Source organism: Microtus pennsylvanicus, chromosome 1 (genome assembly GCF_037038515.1).
Source record: "Microtus pennsylvanicus isolate mMicPen1 chromosome 1, mMicPen1.hap1, whole genome shotgun sequence".
In the NCBI taxonomy this organism is placed as follows: Eukaryota; Metazoa; Chordata; class Mammalia; order Rodentia; family Cricetidae; genus Microtus; species Microtus pennsylvanicus.
The window spans coordinates 170,787,657-170,815,127 of record NC_134579.1 but is presented as its reverse complement, the minus strand read 5'-3'; positions in this window follow the sequence as shown (position 1 = coordinate 170,815,127).

The window sequence follows — 27,471 nt, the reverse complement described above, 5'->3', positions numbered from 1 at the left end:
TTGACTCTGCATTAGGAGCACACTGTCTTCACTCTGCTCTAGGAACACACTGTCTTCACTCTGCTCTAGGAACACACTGTTTTCACTCTGCTCCATGCACATACATCGCAACTCTGCGTTAGGAACACACTGTCTTCACTCTGCGTTAGGAACAAAATGTTTTCATTCTGCTGTAGGAACACACTGTCTTCACTCTGCATTAGGAACACACTGCCTTCACTCTGCATTAGGAACACTGTCTTCATTCTGCTCTAGGAACACACTGTCTTCACTCTGCATTAGGAACACACTGTCTTCACTTTGCATCAGGAACACACTGTCTTCACTCTGCATCAGGAACACACTGTCTTCACTCTGCTCTAGGAACACACTGTCTTCACACTGCATTAGGAACACACTGCCTTCACTATGCGTTAGGAACATACTGTCTTCACTCTGCTCTAGGAAGAAACTGTCTTCACTATGCATTAGGAACACACTGTCTTCACTATGCGTTAGGAACACACTGTCTTCACTCAGCTCTAGGAACACACTGTCTTCACTCTGCTCCATGCACATACTTCACAACTCTGCGTTAGGAACGCACTGTCTTCACTCTACGTTAGGAACACACTGTCTTCATTCTGCTCTAGGAACACACTGTCTTCACTCTGCTCCATGCACGTACACCGCAACTCTTTGTTAGGAACACACTGTCTTCACTATGCGTTAGGAACATACTGTCTTCACTCTGCTCTAGGAACACAATGTCTTCAATCCGCTCTTTGCACATACACCGAAATTCTGTGTTAGGAACACTCTGTCTTCATTCGGCTCTAGAAACACTCTGTCTTCACTCTGCCTTAGGAACATACTGTCTTCACACTGCTCTAGGAACACACAGTCTTCAATCTGATCCATGCACGTACACCGCAACTCTGGGTTAGGAACACACGATCTTCACTCTGCTATAGGAACAAACTGTCTTCACTCTGCATTAGGAACACACTGTCTTCACTCTGCATCAGGAACATACTGTATTAACTCTGCTTTAGGAACACACTGTCTTCACTCTGCGCTAGGAACACACTGTCTTCACTATGCGTTAGGAACACACTGTCTTCACGCTGCTCTAGAAAGACACTGTCTTCACTCTGCCTTAGGAACACCCTGTCCTCACGCTGAATTAAAAACACACTGTCTTCACTCTGCTCCATGAACATACACCGTAACTCTGCGTTAGGAACACACTGTCTTCACTATGCGTTAGGAACATACTTTCTTCACTCTGCTCTAGTCACACACAGTCTTCACTCTGCTCCATGCACATACACCGCAACTCTGCGTTAGGAACACACTGTCTTCACTCTGCTCTAGGAACACACTGTCTTCAGTCTGCATTAGGAACACACTGTCTTCACTCTGCTCTAGGAACACACTGTTTTCTTTCTCCTCTAGGAACACACTGTCTTCACTCTGCTTTAGGAACATACTGTATTCACTCTGCTCTAGGAACACACTGTCTTCACTCTGCATCAGGAACACACTGTCTTCACTCTGCATTAGGAACACACTGTCTTCACTATGCATTAGGAACACACTGTCTTCACTCTGCTCTAGGAAAATACTATTTTCTTTCTCTTCTAGGAACACACTGTCTTCACTCTGCGTTAGGAACATACTGTCTTCACTCTTCTCTAGGAACACACTGTCTTCACTCTGTATCAGGAACACACTGTCTTCACTCTGCATCAGGAACACACTGTCTTCACTCTGCATAAGGAACACACTGTCTTCACTCTGCATTAGGAACACACTGTCTTCACTCTGCATTAGGAAAACACTGTCTTCACTCTGCTCCATGCACATACACTGCAACTCTGCGTTAGGAACACACTGTCTTCACTCTGCGTTAGGAACATACAGTCCTCACTCTGCTCTAGGAACACACTGTCTTCACTCTGCCTTAGGAACAACTGTCTTCACTATGCGTTAGGAACACACTGTCTTCACTCTGCTCTAGGAATACACTGTCTTCACTCTGCTCTAGGAACACATTGTCTTCACTCTGCATAAGGAACACACTGTCTTCACTCTGCATTAGGAACACACTGTCTTCACTCTGCATCAGGAACACACTGTCTTCACTCTGCAACAGGAACACACTGTCTTCACTCTGCATCAGGAACACAAGTCTTCACTCTGCTCTAGGAACACACTGTCTTCACTCTGCTCTAGGAACACACTGTCTTCACTCTGTTCTAGGAACACACTGTCTTCACTCTGCTTCATGCACATACCTCGCAACTCTGCGTTAGGAACACAATGTCTTCACTCTGCTCTAGGAACACACTGCCTTCACTCTGCATTAGGAGCACACTGTCTTCAGTATGCGTTACGAACACACTGTTTCACTATGCGTTACGAACACACTGTGTTCACTCTACGTTAGGAACACACTGTCTTCACTCTGTGTTAGGAACACACTGTCTTCACTATGCGTTATGAACACACTGTCTTCACTCTGCATTAGGAGCACACTGTCTTCACTCTGCTCTAGGAACACACTGTCTTCACTCTGCTCCATGCACAAACACCGCAAATGCGTTAGGAACACACTGTCTTCACTCTGCTCTAGGAACAAACTGTCTTCACTCTGCATTAGGAACACACTGACTTCACTCTGCATTAGGAACACACTGTCTTCTTTCTGCTGTAGGAACACACTGTATTCCCTCTGCATGAAGAACACACTGTCTTCACTCTGCTCTACGAACACACTGTCTACACTCTGTTCTAAGAACACACTGTCTTCTTTTTCCTCTAGGAACACAATGTCTCAACTCTGCGTAAGGAACATACTGTCTTCACTCTGCTCTAGGAACACATTGTCTTCACTCTGCATAAGGAACACACTGTCTTCACTCTGCATTAGGAACACACTGTCTTCACTCTGCATCAGGAACACACTGTCTTCACTCTGCAACAGGAACACACTGTCTTCACTCTGCATCAGGAACACAAGTCTTCACTCTGCTCTAGGAACACACTGTCTTCACACTGCCTTAGGAACACACTGTCTTCACTATGCGTTAGGAATACACTGTCTTAGCTCTGCTTAGGAAGACACTGTCTTCATCTGCCTTAGGAACACACTGTCCTCATGCTGAATTAGGAACACACTGTCTTCACTCTGCTCCATGCACATACACAGTAACTCTGCGTTAGGAACACACTGTCTTCACTATGCATTAAAAAGATACTGTCTTCACTCTGCTCTAGCCACACACTGTCTTCACTCTGCTCCATGCACATACAATGCAACTCTGCGTTAGGAACACACTGTCTTCACTATGCGTTAGGAACATTCTGTCTTCACTATGCGTTAGGAACACACTGTCTTCACTATGCGGTAGGAACACACTGTCTTCACTCTGCATCAGGAACACACTGTCTTCACTCTGCATTAGGAACACACTGTCTTCACTCTGTATTAGGAACAAACTGTCTTCACTCTGCTCTAGGAACACACTGTCTTCACTCTGCTCCATGCACATACACCGCAACTCTGCGTTAGGAACACACTATCTTCACTTTGCGTTAGGAACACACTGTCTACATTCTGGTCTAGAAACACTGTCTTCACTCTGCGTTAGGAACATAATGTCTTCACTCTGCTCTAGGAACACACTGTCTTCACTCTGCTCTAGGAACACACTGTCTTCACTCTGCTCTAGGAACACACTGTTTTCACTCTGCTCCATGCACATACACCGCAAATCTGCATTAGGAACACAATGTCTTCACTCTGCGTTAGGAACAAACTGTCTTCATTCTGCTGTAGGAACACACTGTCTTCACTCTGCATTAGGAACACACTGCCTTCACTCTGCATTGGGAACACTGTCTTCATTCTGCTCTAGGAACACACTGTCTTCACTCTGCATTAGGAACACACTGTCTTCACTATGCGTTAGGAACACACTGTCTTCACTCTGCTCTAGGAAGACACTGCCTTCACTCTGCCATAGGAACACATTGTCCTCACGCTGCATTAGGAACACACTGTCTTCACTATGCTTTAGGAACACACTGTCTTCACTCTGCTCTAGGAACACACTGTCTTCACTCTGCTCTAATAACACACTGTCTTCACTCTGCTGCATGCACATACACCGCAACTCTGTGATAGGAACACACTGTCTTCACTCTGCTCTAGGAACACACTGTCTTCACTCTGCATTAGGGACACACTGTCTTCACTCTGCATTAGGAACACACTGTCTTCATTCTGTATTAGGAACAAACTGTCTTCACTCTGCTCTAGGAACACACTGTCTTCACTCTGCATTAGGGACACACTGTCTTCACTCTGCATTAGGAACACACTGTCTTCATTCTGTATTAGGAACAAACTGTCTTCACTCTGCTCTAGGAACACACTGTCTTCACTCTGCATTAGGAGCACACTGTCTTCATTCTGCTCTAGGAACATACTGTCTTGACTCTGCATTAGGAACACACTGTATTCACTCTGCATTAGGAACACACTGTCTTCACTCTGCTCTTGGAACACACTGTCTTCACTGTGCTCCATGCACATACACCGCAATTCTGCTTTAGGAACACACTGTCTTCACTATGCGTTAGGAACATACTGTTTTCACTATGCGTTAGGTACACACTGTCTTCACTCTGTGTTAGGAACACACTGTCTTCACTATGCGTTAGGAACACACTGTCTTGACTCTGCATTAGGAGCACACTGTTTTCACTCTGCTCTAGGAACACACTGTCTTCACTATGCTCCATGCACATACACCGCAAATGCGTTAGGAACACACTGTCTTCACTCTGCTCTAGGAACAAACTGTCTTCACTCTGCATTAGGAACACAATGACTTCACTCTGCATTAGGAACACACTGTCTTCTTTCTGCTGTAGGAACACACTGTATTCCCTCTGCATGAAGAACACACTGTCTTCACTCTGCTCTAGGAACACACTGTCTACACTCTGTTCTAAGAACACACTGTCTTCTTTTTCCTCTAGGAACACAATGTCTCAACTCTGCGTAAGGAACATACTGTCTTCACTCTGCTCTAGGAACACATTGTCTTCACTCTGCATAAGGAACACACTGTCTTCCCTCTGCATTAGGAACACACTGTCTTCACTCTGCATCAGGAACACACTGTCTTCACTCTGCATCAGGAACACACTGTCTTCACTCTGCATCAGGAACACACTGTCTTCACTCTGCATCAGGAACACAAGTCTTCACTGTGCTCTAGGAACACACTGTCTTCACACTGCCTTAGGAACACACTGTCTTCACTATGCGTTAGGAACACACTGTCTTAGCTCTGCTTAGGAAGACACTGTCTTCATCTGCCTTAGGAACACACTGTCCTCACGCTGAATTAGGAACACACTGTCTTCACTCTGCTCCATGCACATACACAGTAACTCTGCGTTAGGAACACACTGTCTTCACTATGCATTAAAAACATACTGTCTTCACTCTGCTCTAGCCACACACTGTCTTCACTCTGCTCCATGCACATACAATGCAACTCTGCGTTAGGAACACACTGTCTTCACTATGCGTTAGGAACATTCTGTCTTCACTATGCGTTAGGAACACACTGTCTTCACTATGCGGTAGGAACACACTGTCTTCACTCTGCATCAGGAACACACTGTCTTCACTCTGCATTAGGAACACACTGTCTTCACTCTGTATTAGGAACAAACTGTCTTCACTCTGCTCTAGGAACACACTGTCTTCACTCTGCTCCATGCACATACACCGCAACTCTGCGTTAGGAACACACTATCTTCACTTTGCGTTAGGAACACACTGTCTACATTCTGGTCTAGAAACACTGTCTTCACTCTGCGTTAGGAACATAATGTCTTCACTCTGCTCTAGGAACACACTGTCTTCACTCTGCTCTAGGAACACACTGTCTTCACTCTGCTCTAGGAACACACTGTTTTCACTCTGCTCCATGCACATACACCGCAAATCTGCATTAGGAACACAATGTCTTCACTCTGCGTTAGGAACAAACTGTCTTCATTCTGCTGTAGGAACACACTGTCTTCACTCTGCATTAGGAACACACTGCCTTCACTCTGCATTAGGAACACTGTCTTCATTCTGCTCTAGGAACACACTGTCTTCACTCTGCATTAGGAACACACTGTCTTCACTATGCGTTAGGAACACACTGTCTTCACTCTGCTCTAGGAAGACACTGCCTTCACTCTGCCATAGGAACACATTGTCCTCACGCTGCATTAGGAACACACTGTCTTCACTATGCTTTAGGAACACACTGTCTTCACTCTGCTCTAGGAACACACTGTCTTCACTCTGCTCTAATAACACACTGTCTTCACTCTGCTGCATGCACATACACCGCAACTCTGTGATAGGAACACACTGTCTTCACTCTGCTCTAGGAACACACTGTCTTCACTCTGCATTAGGGACACACTGTCTTCACTCTGCATTAGGAACACACTGTCTTCATTCTGTATTAGGAACAAACTGTCTTCACTCTGCTCTAGGAACACACTGTCTTCACTCTGCATTAGGGACACACTGTCTTCACTCTGCATTAGGAACACACTGTCTTCATTCTGTATTAGGAACAAACTGTCTTCACTCTGCTCTAGGAACACACTGTCTTCACTCTGCATTAGGAGCACACTGTCTTCATTCTGCTCTAGGAACATACTGTCTTGACTCTGCATTAGGAACACACTGTATTCACTCTGCATTAGGAACACACTGTCTTCACTCTGCTCTTGGAACACACTGTCTTCACTGTGCTCCATGCACATACACCGCAATTCTGCTTTAGGAACACACTGTCTTCACTATGCGTTAGGAACATACTGTTTTCACTATGCGTTAGGTACACACTGTCTTCACTCTGTGTTAGGAACACACTGTCTTCACTATGCGTTAGGAACACACTGTCTTGACTCTGCATTAGGAGCACACTGTCTTCACTCTGCTCTAGGAACACACTGTCTTCACTCTGCTCTAGTAACACACTGTTTTCACTCTGCTCCATGCACATACATCGCAACTCTGCGTTAGGAACACACTGTCTTCACTCTGCGTTAGGAACAAAATGTTTTCATTCTGCTGTAGGAACACACTGTCTTCACTCTGCATTAGGAACACACTGCCTTCACTCTGCATTAGGAACACTGTCTTCATTCTGCTCTAGGAACACACTGTCTTCACTCTGCATTAGGAACACACTGTCTTCACTTTGCATCAGGAACACACTGTCTTCACTCTGCATCAGGAACACACTGTCTTCACTCTGCTCTAGGAACACACTGTCTTCACACTGCATTAGGAACACACTGCCTTCACTATGCGTTAGGAACATACTGTCTTCACTCTGCTCTAGGAAGAAACTGTCTTCACTATGCATTAGGAACACACTGTCTTCACTATGCGTTAGGAACACACTGTCTTCACTCAGCTCTAGGAACACACTGTCTTCACTCTGCTCCATGCACATACTTCACAACTCTGCGTTAGGAACGCACTGTCTTCACTCTACGTTAGGAACACACTGTCTTCATTCTGCTCTAGGAACACACTGTCTTCACTCTGCTCCATGCACGTACACCGCAACTCTTTGTTAGGAACACACTGTCTTCACTATGCGTTAGGAACATACTGTCTTCACTCTGCTCTAGGAACACAATGTCTTCAATCCGCTCTTTGCACATACACCGAAATTCTGTGTTAGGAACACTCTGTCTTCATTCGGCTCTAGAAACACTCTGTCTTCACTCTGCCTTAGGAACATACTGTCTTCACACTGCTCTAGGAACACACAGTCTTCAATCTGATCCATGCACGTACACCGCAACTCTGGGTTAGGAACACACGATCTTCACTCTGCTATAGGAACAAACTGTCTTCACTCTGCATTAGGAACACACTGTCTTCACTCTGCATCAGGAACATACTGTATTAACTCTGCTTTAGGAACACACTGTCTTCACTCTGCGCTAGGAACACACTGTCTTCACTATGCGTTAGGAACACACTGTCTTCACGCTGCTCTAGAAAGACACTGTCTTCACTCTGCCTTAGGAACACCCTGTCCTCACGCTGAATTAAAAACACACTGTCTTCACTCTGCTCCATGAACATACACCGTAACTCTGCGTTAGGAACACACTGTCTTCACTATGCGTTAGGAACATACTTTCTTCACTCTGCTCTAGTCACACACAGTCTTCACTCTGCTCCATGCACATACACCGCAACTCTGCGTTAGGAACACACTGTCTTCACTCTGCTCTAGGAACACACTGTCTTCAGTCTGCATTAGGAACACACTGTCTTCACTCTGCTCTAGGAACACACTGTTTTCTTTCTCCTCTAGGAACACACTGTCTTCACTCTGCTTTAGGAACATACTGTATTCACTCTGCTCTAGGAACACACTGTCTTCACTCTGCATCAGGAACACACTGTCTTCACTCTGCATTAGGAACACACTGTCTTCACTATGCATTAGGAACACACTGTCTTCACTCTGCTCTAGGAAAATACTATTTTCTTTCTCTTCTAGGAACACACTGTCTTCACTCTGCGTTAGGAACATACTGTCTTCACTCTTCTCTAGGAACACACTGTCTTCACTCTGTATCAGGAACACACTGTCTTCACTCTGCATCAGGAACACACTGTCTTCACTCTGCATAAGGAACACACTGTCTTCACTCTGCATTAGGAACACACTGTCTTCACTCTGCATTAGGAAAACACTGTCTTCACTCTGCTCCATGCACATACACTGCAACTCTGCGTTAGGAACACACTGTCTTCACTCTGCGTTAGGAACATACAGTCCTCACTCTGCTCTAGGAACACACTGTCTTCACTCTGCCTTAGGAACAACTGTCTTCACTATGCGTTAGGAACACACTGTCTTCACTCTGCTCTAGGAATACACTGTCTTCACTCTGCTCTAGGAACACATTGTCTTCACTCTGCATAAGGAACACACTGTCTTCACTCTGCATTAGGAACACACTGTCTTCACTCTGCATCAGGAACACACTGTCTTCACTCTGCAACAGGAACACACTGTCTTCACTCTGCATCAGGAACACAAGTCTTCACTCTGCTCTAGGAACACACTGTCTTCACTCTGCTCTAGGAACACACTGTCTTCACTCTGTTCTAGGAACACACTGTCTTCACTCTGCTTCATGCACATACCTCGCAACTCTGCGTTAGGAACACAATGTCTTCACTCTGCTCTAGGAACACACTGCCTTCACTCTGCATTAGGAGCACACTGTCTTCACTATGCGTTACGAACACACTGTTTCACTATGCGTTACGAACACACTGTGTTCACTCTACGTTAGGAACACACTGTCTTCACTCTGTGTTAGGAACACACTGTCTTCACTATGCGTTATGAACACACTGTCTTCACTCTGCATTAGGAGCACACTGTCTTCACTCTGCTCTAGGAACACACTGTCTTCACTCTGCTCCATGCACAAACACCGCAAATGCGTTAGGAACACACTGTCTTCACTCTGCTCTAGGAACAAACTGTCTTCACTCTGCATTAGGAACACACTGACTTCACTCTGCATTAGGAACACACTGTCTTCTTTCTGCTGTAGGAACACACTGTATTCCCTCTGCATGAAGAACACACTGTCTTCACTCTGCTCTACGAACACACTGTCTACACTCTGTTCTAAGAACACACTGTCTTCTTTTTCCTCTAGGAACACAATGTCTCAACTCTGCATAAGGAACATACTGTCTTCACTCTGCTCTAGGAACACATTGTCTTCACTCTGCATAAGGAACACACTGTCTTCACTCTGCATTAGGAACACACTGTCTTCACTCTGCATCAGGAACACACTGTCTTCACTCTGCAACAGGAACACACTGTCTTCACTCTGCATCAGGAACACAAGTCTTCACTCTGCTCTAGGAACACACTGTCTTCACACTGCCTTAGGAACACACTGTCTTCACTATGCGTTAGGAATACACTGTCTTAGCTCTGCTTAGGAAGACACTGTCTTCATCTGCCTTAGGAACACACTGTCCTCATGCTGAATTAGGAACACACTGTCTTCACTCTGCTCCATGCACATACACAGTAACTCTGCGTTAGGAACACACTGTCTTCACTATGCATTAAAAAGATACTGTCTTCACTCTGCTCTAGCCACACACTGTCTTCACTCTGCTCCATGCACATACAATGCAACTCTGCGTTAGGAACACTCTGTCTTCACTATGCGTTAGGAACATTCTGTCTTCACTATGCGTTAGGAACACACTGTCTTCACTATGCGGTAGGAACACACTGTCTTCACTCTGCATCAGGAACACACTGTCTTCACTCTGCATTAGGAACACACTGTCTTCACTCTGTATTAGGAACAAACTGTCTTCACTCTGCTCTAGGAACACACTGTCTTCACTCTGCTCCATGCACATACACCGCAACTCTGCGTTAGGAACACACTATCTTCACTTTGCGTTAGGAACACACTGTCTACATTCTGGTCTAGAAACACTGTCTTCACTCTGTGTTAGGAACATAATGTCTTCACTCTGCTCTAGGAACACACTGTCATCACTCTGCTCTAGGAACACACTGTCTTCACTCTGCTCTAGGAACACACTGTTTTCACTCTGCTCCATGCACATACACCGCAAATCTGCATTAGGAACACAATGTCTTCACTCTGCGTTAGGAACAAACTGTCTTCATTCTGCTGTAGGAACACACTGTCTTCACTCTGCATTAGGAACACACTGCCTTCACTCTGCATTAGGAACACTGTCTTCATTCTGCTCTAGGAACACACTGTCTTCACTCTGCATTAGGAACACACTGTCTTCACTATGCGTTAGGAACACACTGTCTTCACTCTGCTCTAGGAAGACACTGCCTTCACTCTGCCATAGGAACACATTGTCCTCACGCTGCATTAGGAACACACTGTCTTCACTATGCTTTAGGAACACACTGTCTTCACTCTGCTCTAGGAACACACTGTCTTCACTCTGCTCTAATAACACACTGTCTTCACTCTGCTTCATGCACATACCTCGCAACTCTGCGTTAGGAACACAATGTCTTCACTCTGCTCTAGGAACACACTGCCTTCACTCTGCATTAGGAGCACACTGTCTTCACTATGCGTTACGAACACACTGTTTCACTATGCGTTACGAACACACTGTGTTCACTCTACGTTAGGAACACACTGTCTTCACTCTGTGTTAGGAACACACTGTCTTCACTATGCGTTATGAACACACTGTCTTCACTCTGCATTAGGAGCACACTGTCTTCACTCTGCTCTAGGAACACACTGTCTTCACTCTGCTCCATGCACAAACACCGCAAATGCGTTAGGAACACACTGTCTTCACTCTGCTCTAGGAACAAACTGTCTTCACTCTGCATTAGGAACACACTGACTTCACTCTGCATTAGGAACACACTGTCTTCTTTCTGCTGTAGGAACACACTGTATTCCCTCTGCATGAAGAACACACTGTCTTCACTCTGCTCTACGAACACACTGTCTACACTCTGTTCTAAGAACACACTGTCTTCTTTTTCCTCTAGGAACACAATGTCTCAACTCTGCATAAGGAACATACTGTCTTCACTCTGCTCTAGGAACACATTGTCTTCACTCTGCATAAGGAACACACTGTCTTCACTCTGCATTAGGAACACACTGTCTTCACTCTGCATCAGGAACACACTGTCTTCACTCTGCAACAGGAACACACTGTCTTCACTCTGCATCAGGAACACAAGTCTTCACTCTGCTCTAGGAACACACTGTCTTCACACTGCCTTAGGAACACACTGTCTTCACTATGCGTTAGGAATACACTGTCTTAGCTCTGCTTAGGAAGACACTGTCTTCATCTGCCTTAGGAACACACTGTCCTCATGCTGAATTAGGAACACACTGTCTTCACTCTGCTCCATGCACATACACAGTAACTCTGCGTTAGGAACACACTGTCTTCACTATGCATTAAAAAGATACTGTCTTCACTCTGCTCTAGCCACACACTGTCTTCACTCTGCTCCATGCACATACAATGCAACTCTGCGTTAGGAACACTCTGTCTTCACTATGCGTTAGGAACATTCTGTCTTCACTATGCGTTAGGAACACACTGTCTTCACTATGCGGTAGGAACACACTGTCTTCACTCTGCATCAGGAACACACTGTCTTCACTCTGCATTAGGAACACACTGTCTTCACTCTGTATTAGGAACAAACTGTCTTCACTCTGCTCTAGGAACACACTGTCTTCACTCTGCTCCATGCACATACACCGCAACTCTGCGTTAGGAACACACTATCTTCACTTTGCGTTAGGAACACACTGTCTACATTCTGGTCTAGAAACACTGTCTTCACTCTGTGTTAGGAACATAATGTCTTCACTCTGCTCTAGGAACACACTGTCATCACTCTGCTCTAGGAACACACTGTCTTCACTCTGCTCTAGGAACACACTGTTTTCACTCTGCTCCATGCACATACACCGCAAATCTGCATTAGGAACACAATGTCTTCACTCTGCGTTAGGAACAAACTGTCTTCATTCTGCTGTAGGAACACACTGTCTTCACTCTGCATTAGGAACACACTGCCTTCACTCTGCATTAGGAACACTGTCTTCATTCTGCTCTAGGAACACACTGTCTTCACTCTGCATTAGGAACACACTGTCTTCACTATGCGTTAGGAACACACTGTCTTCACTCTGCTCTAGGAAGACACTGCCTTCACTCTGCCATAGGAACACATTGTCCTCACGCTGCATTAGGAACACACTGTCTTCACTATGCTTTAGGAACACACTGTCTTCACTCTGCTCTAGGAACACACTGTCTTCACTCTGCTCTAATAACACACTGTCTTCACTCTGCTGCATGCACATACACCGCAACTCTGTGATAGGAACACACTGTCTTCACTCTGCTCTAGGAACACACTGTCTTCACTCTGCATTAGGGACACACTGTCTTCACTCTGCATTAGGAACACACTGTCTTCATTCTGTATTAGGAACAAACTGTCTTCACTCTGCTCTAGGAACACACTGTCTTCACTCTGCATTAGGGACACACTGTCTTCACTCTGCATTAGGAACACACTGTCTTCATTCTGTATTAGGAACAAACTGTCTTCACTCTGCTCTAGGAACACACTGTCTTCACTCTGCATTAGGAGCACACTGTCTTCATTCTGCTCTAGGAACATACTGTCTTGACTCTGCATTAGGAACACACTGTATTCACTCTGCATTAGGAACACACTGTCTTCACTCTGCTCTTGGAACACACTGTCTTCACTGTGCTCCATGCACATACACCGCAATTCTGCTTTAGGAACACACTGTCTTCACTATGCGTTAGGAACATACTGTTTTCACTATGCGTTAGGTACACACTGTCTTCACTCTGTGTTAGGAACACACTGTCTTCACTATGCGTTAGGAACACACTGTCTTGACTCTGCATTAGGAGCACACTGTCTTCACTCTGCTCTAGGAACACACTGTCTTCACTATGCTCCATGCACATACACCGCAAATGCGTTAGGAACACACTGTCTTCACTCTGCTCTAGGAACAAACTGTCTTCACTCTGCATTAGGAACACACTGACTTCACTCTGCATTAGGAACACACTGTCTTCTTTCTGCTGTAGGAACACACTGTATTCCCTCTGCATGAAGAACACACTGTCTTCACTCTGCTCTAGGAACACACTGTCTACACTCTGTTCTAAGAACACACTGTCTTCTTTTTCCTCTAGGAACACAATGTCTCAACTCTGCGTAAGGAACATACTGTCTTCACTCTGCTCTAGGAACACATTGTCTTCACTCTGCATAAGGAACACACTGTCTTCCCTCTGCATTAGGAACACACTGTCTTCACTCTGCATCAGGAACACACTGTCTTCACTCTGCATCAGGAACACACTGTCTTCACTCTGCATCAGGAACACACTGTCTTCACTCTGCATCAGGAACACAAGTCTTCACTCTGCTCTAGGAACACACTGTCTTCACACTGCCTTAGGAACACACTGTCTTCACTATGCGTTAGGAACACACTGTCTTAGCTCTGCTTAGGAAAACACTGTCTTCATCTGCCTTAGGAACACACTGTCCTCACGCTGAATTAGGAACACACTGTCTTCACTCTGCTCCATGCACATACACAGTAACTCTGCGTTAGGAACACACTGTCTTCACTATGCATTAAAAACATACTGTCTTCACTCTGCTCTAGCCACACACTGTCTTCACTCTGCTCCATGCACATACAATGCAACTCTGCGTTAGGAACACACTGTCTTCACTATGCGTTAGGAACATTCTGTCTTCACTATGCGTTAGGAACACACTGTCTTAACTATGCGGTAGGAACACACTGTCTTCACTCTGCATCAGGAACACACTGTCTTCACTCTGCATTAGGAACACACTGTCTTCACTCTGTATTAGGAACGAACTGTCTTCACTCTGCTCTAGGAACACACTGTCTTCACTCTGCTCCATGCACATACACCGCAACTCTGCGTTAGGAACACACTATCTTCACTTTGCGTTAGGAACACACTGTCTACATTCTGGTCTAGAAACACTGTCTTCACTCTGCGTTAGGAACATAATGTCTTCACTCTGCTCTAGGAACACACTGTCTTCACTCTGCTCTAGGAACACACTGTCTTCACTCTGCTCTAGGAACACACTGTTTTCACTCTGCTCCATGCACATACACCGCAAATCTGCGTTAGGAACACAATGTCTTCACTCTGCGTTAGGAACAAACTGTCTTCATTCTGCTGTAGGAACACACTGTCTTTACTCTGCATTAGGAACACACTGCCTTCACTCTGCATTAGGAACACTGTCTTCATTCTGCTCTAGGAACACACTGTCTTCACTATGCATTAGGAACACACTGTCTTCACTATGCGTTAGGAACACACTGTCTTCACTCTGCTCTAGGAAGACACTGCCTTCACTCTGCCATAGGAACACATTGTCCTCACGCTGCATTAGGAACACACTGTCTTCACTATGCTTTAGGAACACACTGTCTTCACTCTGCTCTAGGAACACACTGTCTTCACTCTGCTCTAATAACACACTGTCTTCACTCTGCTCCATGCACATACACCGCAACTCTGTGATAGGAACACACAGTCTTCACTCTGCTCTAGGAACACACTGTCTTCACTCTGCATTAGGAACACACTGTCTTCACTCTGCATTAGGAACACACTGTCTTCATTCTGTATTAGGAACAAACTGTCTTCACTCTGCTCTAGGAACACACTGTCTTCAATCCGCTCCATGCACAACACAGCAACTCTGCGTTAGGAACACACTGTCTTCATTCTGCTCTAGAAACACTCTGTCTTCACTCTGCCTTAGGAACATACTCTCTTCACACTGCTCTAGGAACACACAGTCTTCAATCTGCTCCATGCACGTACACCGCAACTCTGAGTTAGGAACACACTGTCTTCACTCTGCTCTAAGAACACACTGTCTTCACTCTGCATTAGGAACACACTGTCTTCACTCTGCATTAGGAACACACTGTCATCACTCTACTCTAGGAACACACTGTCTTCACTCTGCCCCATGCACCTACACAGCAACTCTTTGTTAGGAACACACTGTCTTCACTCTGCTGTAGGAACATACTGTATTAACTAGGCATTAGAAACACACTGTCTTCACTCTGCGCTAGGAACACACTGTCTTCACTCTGCTCCATGCACATACACGGCAACTCTGCGTTTGGAACAAACTGTCTTCACTCTATTTAGGAACAAACTGTCTTCATTCTGCTCTAGAAACACTCTGTCTTCACTCTGCAGTAGGAACATACTGTCTTCAGTCTGCTCTAGGAACACACTGGCTTCACTCTGCTCCATGCACGTACAACACAACTCTGCGTTAGGAAAACACTCTCTTCACTCTGCTCTAGGACCACACTGTCTTCACTCTGCATTAGGAGCACACTGTCTTCATTCTGCTCTAGGAACACACTGTCTTGACTCTGCATTAGGAACACACTGTATTCACTCTGCTTTAGGAACACACTGTCTTCACTCTGCTCTAGGAACACACTGTTTTCACTCTGCTCCATGCACATACACCGCAAATCTGCGTTAGGAACACAATGTCTTCACTCTGCGTTAGGAACAAACTGTCTTCATTCTGCTGTAGGAACACACTGTCTTTACTCTGCATTAGGAACACACTGCCTTCACTCTGCATTAGGAACACTGTCTTCATTCTGCTCTAGGAACACACTGTCTTCACTATGCATTAGGAACACACTGTCTTCACTATGCGTTAGGAACACACTGTCTTCACTCTGCTCTAGGAAGACACTGCCTTCACTCTGCCATAGGAACACATTGTCCTCACGCTGCATTAGGAACACACTGTCTTCACTATGCTTTAGGAACACACTGTCTTCACTCTGCTCTAGGAACACACTGTCTTCACTCTGCTCTAATAACACACTGTCTTCACTCTGCTCCATGCACATACACCGCAACTCTGTGATAGGAACACACAGTCTTCACTCTGCTCTAGGAACACACTGTCTTCACTCTGCATTAGGAACACACTGTCTTCACTCTGCATTAGGAACACACTGTCTTCATTCTGTATTAGGAACAAACTGTCTTCACTCTGCTCTAGGAACACACTGTCTTCAATCCGCTCCATGCACAACACAGCAACTCTGCGTTAGGAACACACTGTCTTCATTCTGCTCTAGAAACACTCTGTCTTCACTCTGCCTTAGGAACATACTCTCTTCACACTGCTCTAGGAACACACAGTCTTCAATCTGCTCCATGCACGTACACCGCAACTCTGAGTTAGGAACACACTGTCTTCACTCTGCTCTAAGAACACACTGTCTTCACTCTGCATTAGGAACACACTGTCTTCACTCTGCATTAGGAACACACTGTCATCACTCTACTCTAGGAACACACTGTCTTCACTCTGCCCCATGCACCTACACAGCAACTCTTTGTTAGGAACACACTGTCTTCACTCTGCTGTAGGAACATACTGTATTAACTAGGCATTAGAAACACACTGTCTTCACTCTGCGCTAGGAACACACTGTCTTCACTCTGCTCCATGCACATACACGGCAACTCTGCGTTTGGAACAAACTGTCTTCACTCTATTTAGGAACAAACTGTCTTCATTCTGCTCTAGAAACACTCTGTCTTCACTCTGCAGTAGGAACATACTGTCTTCAGTCTGCTCTAGGAACACACTGGCTTCACTCTGCTCCATGCACGTACAACACAACTCTGCGTTAGGAAAACACTCTCTTCACTCTGCTCTAGGACCACACTGTCTTCACTCTGCATTAGGAGCACACTGTCTTCATTCTGCTCTAGGAACACACTGTCTTGACTCTGCATTAGGAACACACTGTATTCACTCTGCTTTAGGAACACACTGTCTTCACTCTGCTCTTGGAACACACTGTCTTCACTGTGCTCCATGCACATACACCGCAATTCTGCGTTAGGAACACACTGTCTTCACTATGCGTTAGGAACATACTGTTTTCACTATGCGTTAGGTACACACTGTCTTCACTCTGTGTTAGGAACACACTGTCTTCACTATGCGTTAGGAACACACTGTCTTCACTCTGCATTAGGAACACACTGTCTTCACTCTGTATTAGGAACAAACTGTCTTCACTGTGCTCTAGGAACACACTGTCTTCACTCTGCTCCATGCACATACACCGCAACTCTGCGTTAGGAACACACTGTCTTCACTCTGCGTTAGGAACACACTGTCTTCATTCTGCTCTAGAAACACACTGTCTTCACTCTGCTTTAGGAACATAATGTCTTCACTCTGCTCTAGGAACACACTGTCTTCACTCTGCTCCATGCACATACACCGCAACTCTGCATTAGGAACACACTGTCTTCACTGTGCTCTAGGAACACACTGTCTTCACTCTGCTCTAGGAACACACTGTCTTCACTCTGCTCTAGGAACACACTGTCTTCACTCTGCTCTAGGAACACACTGTCTTCACGCTGCTCTAGAAAGACACTGTCTTCACTCTGCCTTAGGAACACACTGTCCTCACGTTGAATTAAAAACACACTGTCTTCACTCTTCTCCATGCACATACACTGCAACTCTGCGTTAGGAACACACTGTCTTCACTATGCGTTAGGAACATACTGTCTTCACTCTGCTCTAGGCACACACTGTCTTCACTCTGCTCCATGCACATACACCGCAACTCTGCGTTAGGAACACACTGTCTTCACTCTGCTCCAGGAACACACTGTCTTCAGTCTGCATTAGGAACACACTGTCTTCACTCTGCTCTAGGAACACACTGTTTTCTTTCTCCTCTAGGAACACACTGTCTTCACTCTGCTTTAGGAATATACTGTATTCACTCTGCTCTAGGAACACACTGTCTTCACTCTTCATCAGGAACACACTGTCTTCACTCTGCATTAGGAACACACTGTCTTCACTATGCATTAGGAACACACTGTCTTCACTCTGCTCTAGGAAAACACTATTTTCTTTCTCTTCTAGGAACACACTGACTTCACTCTGCGTTAGGAACATACTGTCTTCACTCTTCTCTAGGAACACACTGTCTTCACTCTGCATCAGGAACACACTGTCTTCACTCTGCATCAGGAACACACTGTCTTCACTCTGCATAAGGAACACACTGTCTTCACTCTGCATTAGGAACACACTGTCTTCACTCTGCATAGGGAACACAATGTCTTCACTCTGCTCCAGGCACATACTCAGCAACTCTTTCGTAAGAACACACTGTCTTCACTCTGCTGTAGGAACATACTGTATTAACTCTGCATTAGGAACACACTGTCTTCACTCTGCTCTAGGAAAACACTGTCTTTACTCTGCTCCATGCACATACACTGCAACTCTGCGTTAGGAACACACTGTCTTCACTCTGCGTTAGGAACATACAGTCCTCACTCTGCTCTAGGAACACACTGTCTTCACTCTGCCTTAGGAACAACTGTCTTCATTATGCGTTAGGAACACACTGTTTTCACTCTGCTCTAGGAACACACTGTCTTCACTCTGTTCTAGGAACACACTGTCTTCACTCTGCTTCATGCACATACACCGCAACTCTGCGTTAGGAACACAATGTCTTCACTCTGCTCTAGGAACACACTGTCTTCACTCTGCATTAGGAGCACACTGTCTTCATTATGCGTTACGAACACACTGTTTCACTATGCGTTACGAACACACTGTCTTCACTCTACGTTAGGAACACACTGTCTTCACTCTGTGTTAGGAACACACTGTCTTCACTATGCGTTATGAACACACTGTCTTCACTCTGCATTAGGAGCACACTGTCTTCACTCTGCATTACGAACACACTGACTTCACTCTGCATTAGGAACACACTGTCTTCTTTCTTCTGTAGGAACACACTGTCTTCCCTCTGCATGAAGAACACACTGTCTTCACTCTGCTCTAGGAACACACTGTCTACACTCTGTTCTAAGAACACACTGTCTTCTTTTTCCTCTAGGAATACAATGTCTCAACTCTGCGTAAGGAACATACTGTCTTCACTCTGCTCTAGGAACACATTGTCTTCACTCTGCATCAGGAACACACTGTCTTCACTCTGCATTAGGAACACACTGTCTTCACTCTGCATCAGGAACACACTGTCTTCACTCTGCATCAGGAACACACTGTCTTCACTCTGCTCTAGGAACACACTGTCTTCACACTGCCTTAGGAACACACTGTCTTCACTATGCGTTAGGAACATACTGTCTTCACTCTGCTCTAGGAAGACACTGTCTTCACTATGCATTAGGAACACACTGTCTTCACTATGCGTTAGGAACACACTGTCTTCACTCTGCTTAAGAAGACACTGTCTTCATCTGCCTGAGGAACACACTGTCCTCACGCTGAATTAGGAACACACTGTCTTCACTCTGCTCCATGCACATACACAGTAACTCTGCGTTAGGAACACACTGTCTTCACTATGCGTTAGGAACACACTGTCTTCACTATGCGGAAGGAACACACTGTCTTCACTCTGCATCAGGAACACATTGTCTGCACTCTGCATTAGGAACACACTGTCTTCACTCTGTATTAGGAACAAACTGTCTTCACTCTGCTCTAGGAACACACTGTCTTCACTCTGCTCCATGCACATACACCGCAACTCTGCGTTAGGAACACACTATCTGCACTTTGCGTTAGAAACACACTGTCTACATTCTGGTCTAGAAACACTGTCTTCACTCTGCGTTAGGAACATAATGTCTTCACTCTGCTCTAGGAACACACTGACTTCACTCTGCTCCATGCACATACACCGCAACTCTGCATTAGGAACACACTGTCTTCACTCTGCTCTAGGAACACACTGTCTTCACTCTGCTCTAGGAACACCCTGTTTTAACTCTGCTCCATGCACATACACCGCAACTCTGCGTTAGGAACAAACTGTCTTCATTCTGCGTTAGGAACAAACTGTCTTCATTCTGCTGTAGGAACACACTGTCTTCACTCTGCATTAGGAACACACTGCCTTCACTATGCGTTAGGAACACACTGTCTCACTCTGCTCTAGGAAGACACTGCCTTCACTCTGCCATAGGAACACATTGTCCTCACGCTGCATTAGGAACACACTGTCTTCACTATGCGTTAGGAACACACTGTCTTCACTCTGCTCTAGGAAAACACTGTCTTCATTGTCCTCCATGCACATACACCGCAACTCTGCGTTAGGAACACACTGTCTTCACTATGCGTTAGGAACATACTGTTTTCACTATGCGTTAGGTACACACTGTCTTCCCTATTCGTTAGGAACACACTGTCTTCACTCTGATCTAGGAAGACACTGTCTTCACTCTGCATTAAGAACACACTGTCTTCACTCTGCATAGGAACACACGGTCTTCACTGTGCATTAGGAACACACTGTCTTCATTCTGCTCTAGGAACACACTGTCTTGACTCTACATTAGGAACACACTGTCTTCACTCTGCTCTTGGAACACACTGTCTTCACTGTGCTCCATGCACATACACCGCAATTCTGCATTAGGAACACACTGTCTTCACTATGCGTTAGGAACATACTGTTTTCACTATGTGTTAGGTACACACTGTCTTCACTCTGTGTTAGGAACACACTGTCTTCACTATGCTTAGGAACACACTGTCTTCACTCTGCATTAGGAACACACGGTCTTCACTCTGTATTAGGAACAAACTGTCTTCACTCTGCTCTAGGAACACACTGTCTTCACTCTGCATTAGGAGCACACTGTCTTCATTATGCGTTACGAACACACTGTTTCACTATGCGTTACGAACACACTGTCTTCACTCTACGTTAGGAACACACTGTCTTCACTCTGTGTTAGGAACACACTGTCTTCACTATGCGTTATGAACACACTGTCTTCATTCTGCATTAGGAGCACACTGTCTTCACTCTGCATTACGAACACACTGACTTCACTCTGCATTAGGAACACACTGTCTTCTTTCTTCTGTAGGAACACACTGTCTTCCCTCTGCATGAAGAACACACTGTCTTCACTCTGCTCTAGGAACACACTGTCTACACTCTGTTCTAAGAACACACTGTCTTCTTTTTCCTCTAGGAACACAATGTCTCAACTCTGCGTAAGGAACATACTGTCTTCACTCTGCTCTAGGAACACATTGTCTTCACTCTGCATCAGGAACACACTGTCTTCACTCTGCATTAGGAACACACTGTCTTCACTCTGCATCAGGAACACACTGTCTTCACTCTGCATCAGGAACACACTGTCTTCACTCTGCTCTAGGAACACACTGTCTTCACACTGCCTTAGGAACACACTGTCTTCACTATGCGTTAGGAACATACTGTCTTCACTCTGCTCTAGGAAGACACTGTCTTCACTATGCATTAGGAACACACTGTCTTCACTATGCGTTAGGAACACACTGTCTTCACTCTGCTTAAGAAGACACTGTCTTCATCTGCCTGAGGAACACACTGTCCTCACGCTGAATTAGGAACACACTGACTTCACTCTGCTCCATGCACATACACAGTAACTCTGCGTTAGGAACACACTGTCTTCACTATGCGTTAGGAACACACTGTCTTCACTATGCGGAAGGAACACACTGTCTTCACTCTGCATCAGGAACACATTGTCTGCACTCTGCATTAGGAACACACTGTCTTCACTCTGTATTAGGAACAAACTGTCTTCACTCTGCTCTAGGAACACACTGTCTTCACTCTGCTCCATGCACATACACCGCAACTCTGCGTTAGGAACACACTATCTGCACTTTGCGTTAGAAACACACTGTCTACATTCTGGTCTAGAAACACTGTCTTCACTCTGCGTTAGGAACATAATGTCTTCACTCTGCTCTAGGAACACACTGACTTCACTCTGCTCCATGCACATACACCGCAACTCTGCATTAGGAACACACTGTCTTCACTCTGCTCTAGGAACACACTGTCTTCACTCTGCTCTAGGAACACCCTGTTTTAACTCTGCTCCATGCACATACACCGCAACTCTGCGTTAGGAACAAACTGTCTTCATTCTGCGTTAGGAACAAACTGTCTTCATTCTGCTGTAGGAACACACTGTCTTCACTCTGCATTAGGAACACACTGCCTTCACTATGCGTTAGGAACACACTGTCTCACTCTGCTCTAGGAAGACACTGCCTTCACTCTGCCATAGGAACACATTGTCCTCACGCTGCATTAGGAACACACTGTCTTCACTATGCGTTAGGAACACACTGTCTTCACTCTGCTCTAGGAAAACACTGTCTTCATTGTCCTCCATGCACATACACCGCAACTCTGCGTTAGGAACACACTGTCTTCACTATGCGTTAGGAACATACTGTTTTCACTATGCGTTAGGTACACACTGTCTTCCCTATTCGTTAGGAACACACTGTCTTCACTCTGATCTAGGAAGACACTGTCTTCACTCTGCATTAAGAACACACTGTCTTCACTCTGCATAGGAACACACGGTCTTCACTGTGCATTAGGAACACACTGTCTTCATTCTGCTCTAGGAACACACTGTCTTGACTCTACATTAGGAACACACTGTCTTCACTCTGCTCTTGGAACACACTGTCTTCACTGTGCTCCATGCACATACACCGCAATTCTGCATTAGGAACACACTGTCTTCACTATGCGTTAGGAACATACTGTTTTCACTATGTGTTAGGTACACACTGTCTTCACTCTGTGTTAGGAACACACTGTCTTCACTATGCTTAGGAACACACTGTCTTCACTCTGCATTAGGAACACACGGTCTTCACTCTGTATTAGGAACAAACTGTCTTCACTCTGCTCTAGGAACACACTGTCTTCACTCTGCTCCATGCACATACACCGCAACTCTGCGTTAGGAACACACTGTCTTCACTCTGCGTTAGGAACACACTGTCTTCATTCTGCTCTAGAAACACACTGTCTTCACTCTGCTTTAGGAACATAATGTCTTCACTCTGCTCTAGGAACACACTGTCTTCACTCTGCTCCATGCACATACACCGCAACTCTGCATTAGGAACACACTGTCTTCACTCTGCTCTAGGAACACACTGTCTTCACTCTGCTCTAGGAACACACTGTCTTCACTCTGCGCTAGGAACACACTGTCTTCACTATGCGTTAGGAACACACTGTCTTCACGCTGCTCTAGAAAGACACTGTCTTCACTCTGCCTTAGGAACACACTGTCCTCACGCTGAATTAAAAACACACTGTCTTCACTCTGCTCCATGCACATACACCGTAACTCTGCGTTAGGAACACACTGTCTTCACTATGCGTTAGGAACATACTGTCTTCACTCTGCTCTAGGCACACACTGTCTTCACTCTGCTCCATGCACATACACCGCAACTCTGCGTTAGGAACACACTGTCTTCACTCTGCTTTAGGAACACACTGTCTTCAGTCTGCATTAGGAACACACTGTCTTCACTCTGCTCTAGGAACACACTGTTTTCTTTCTCCTCTAGGAACACACTGTCTTCACTCTGCTTTAGGAACATACTGTATTCACTCTGCTCTAGGAACACACTGTCTTCACTCTTCATCAGGAACACACTGTCTTCACTCTGCATTAGGAACACACTGTCTTCACTATGCATTAGGAACACACTGTTTTCACTCTGCTCTAGGAAAACACTATTTTCTTTCTCTTCTAGGAAAACACTGACTTCACTCTGCGTTAGGAACATACTGTCTTCACTCTTCTCTAGGAACACACTGTCTTCACTCTGCATCAGGAACACACTGTCTTCACTCTGCATGAGGAACACACTGTCTTCACTCTGCATAAGGAACACACTGTCTTCACTCTGCATTAGGAACACACTGTCTTCACTCTGCATAGGGAACACAATGTCTTCACTCTGCTCCAGGCACATACTCAGCAACTCTTTGGTAAGAACACACTGTCTTCACTCTGCTGTAGGAACATACTGTATTAACTCTGCATTAGGAACACACTGTCTTCACTCTGCTCTAGGAAAACACTGTCTTTACTCTGCTCCATGCACATACACTGCAACTCTGTGTTAGGAACACACTGTCTTCACTCTGCCTTAGGAACAACTGTCTTCATTATGCTTTAGTAACACACTGTCTTCACTCTGCTCTAGGAACACACTGTCTTCACTCTGGTCTAGGAACACACTGTCTTCACTCTGCTTCATGCACATACACCGCAACTCTGCGTTAGGAACACAATGTCTTCACTCTGCTCTAGGAACACACTGTCTTCACTCTGCATTAGGAGCACACTGTCTTCACTATGCGTTACGAACACACTGTTTCACTATGCGTTACGAACACACTGTCTTCACTCTACGTTAGGAACACACTGTCTTCACTCTGTGTTAGGAACACACTGTCTTCACTATGCGTTATGAACACACTGTCTTCACTCTGCATTAGGAGCACACTGTCTTCACTCTGCATTACGAACACACTGACTTCACTCTGCATTAGGAACACACTGTCTTCTTCCTTCTGTAGGAACACACTGTCTTCCCTCTGCATGAAGAACACACTGTCTTCACTCTGCTCTAGGAACACACTGTCTACACTCTGTTCTAAGAACACACTGTCTTCTTTTTCCTCTAGGAACACAATGTCTCAACTCTGCGTAAGGAACATACTGTCTTCACTCTGCTCTAGGAACACATTGTCTTCACTCTGCATCAGGAACACACTGTCTTCACTCTGCATTAGGAACACACTGTCTTCACTCTGCATCAGGAACACACTGTCTTCACTCTGCATCAGGAACACACTGTCTTCACTCTGCTCTAGGAACACACTGTCTTCACACTGCCTTAGGAACACACTGTCTTCACTATGCGTTAGGAACATACTGTCTTCACTCTGCTCTAGGAAGACACTGTCTTCACTATGCATTAGGAACACACTGTCTTCACTATGCGTTAGGACACACTGTCTTCACTCTGCTTAGGAAGACACTGTCTTCATCTGCCTGAGAAACACACTGTCTTCACGCTGAATTAGGAACACACTGTCTTCACTCTGCTCCATGCACATACACAGTAACTCTGCGTTAGGAACACACTGTCTTCACTATGCGTTAGGAACACACTGTCTTCACTATGCGGAAGGAACACACTGTTCACTCTGCATCAGGAACACACTGTCTTCACTCTGCATTAGGAACACACTGTCTTCACTCTGTATTAGGAACAAACTGTCTTCACTCTGCTCTAGGAACACACTGTCTTCACTCTGCTCCATGCACATACACCGCAACTCTGCGTTAGGAACACACTATCTTCACTTTGCGTTAGGAACACACTGTCTACATTCTGGTCTAGAAACACTGTCTTCACTCTGCGTTAAAAACATAATGTCTTCACTCTGCTCTAGGAACACACTGTCTTCACTCTGCTCCATGCACATACACCGCAACTCTGCATTAGGAACACACTGTCTTCACTATGCTCTAGGAACACACAGTCTTCACTCTGCTCTAGGAACACACTGTTTTAACTCTGCTCCATGCACATACACCGCAACTCTGCGTTAGGAACAAACTGTCTTCATTCTGCTGTAGGAACACACTGTCTTCACTCTGCATTAGGAACACACTGCCTTCACTCTGCATTAGGAACACTGTCTTCATTCTGCTCTAGGAACACACTGTCTTCACTCTGCATTAGGAACACACTGTCTTCATTCTGCTCTAGGAACACTCTGTCTTCACTCTGCATTAGGAACACACTGTCTTCACTATTCGTTAGGAACACACTGTCTTCACTCTGCTCTAGGAAGACACATGCCTTCACTCTGCCATAGGAACACATTGTCCTCACGCTGCATTAGAAACACACTGTCTTCACTATGCGTTAGGAACACACTGTCTTCACTCTGCTCTAGGAAAACACTGTCTTCATTGTCCTCCATGCACATACACCGCAACTCTGCATTAGCAACACACTGTCTTCACTATGCGTAAGGAACATACTGTTTTCACTATGCGTTAGGTACACACTGTCTTCCCTATTCGTTAGGAACACACTGTCTTCACTCTGATCTAGGAAGACACTGTCTTCACTCTGCATTAAGAACACACTGTCTTCACACTGCATAGGAACACACGGTCTTCACTGTGCATTAGGAACACACTGTCTTCATTCTGCTCTAGGAACACACTGTCTTCACTCTGCTGAAGGAACTTACTTTCTTCATTCTGTTCTAATAACACACTGTCTTCACTCTGCATTAAGAACTCACTGTCTTCACTCTGCATTAGGAACACACTGTCTTCACTCTGCTCTAGGAACACACTGTCTTCACTCTGCTCCATGCACGTACACCGCAACTCTGCGTTAGGAACACACTGTCTTCACTATGCGTTAGGAACATACTGTCTTCACTCTGCTCTAGGAACACATTGTCTTCAATCCGCTCCTTGCACATGCAACGCAACTCTGCGTTAGGAAAACACTGTCTTCACTCTGCTCTAGGAACAAACTGTCTTCACTCTGCATTAGGAACACACTGTCTTCACTCTGCATTAGGAACATACTGTATTAACTCTGCATTAGGAACACACTGTCTTCACTCTGCGCTAGGAACACACTGTCTTCACTATGCGTTAGGAACACACTGTCTTCACTCTGCTCTCGAAAGACACTGTCTTCACTCTGCCTTAGGGTCACACTGTCCTCACGCTGAATTAAAAACACACTGTCTTCACTCTGC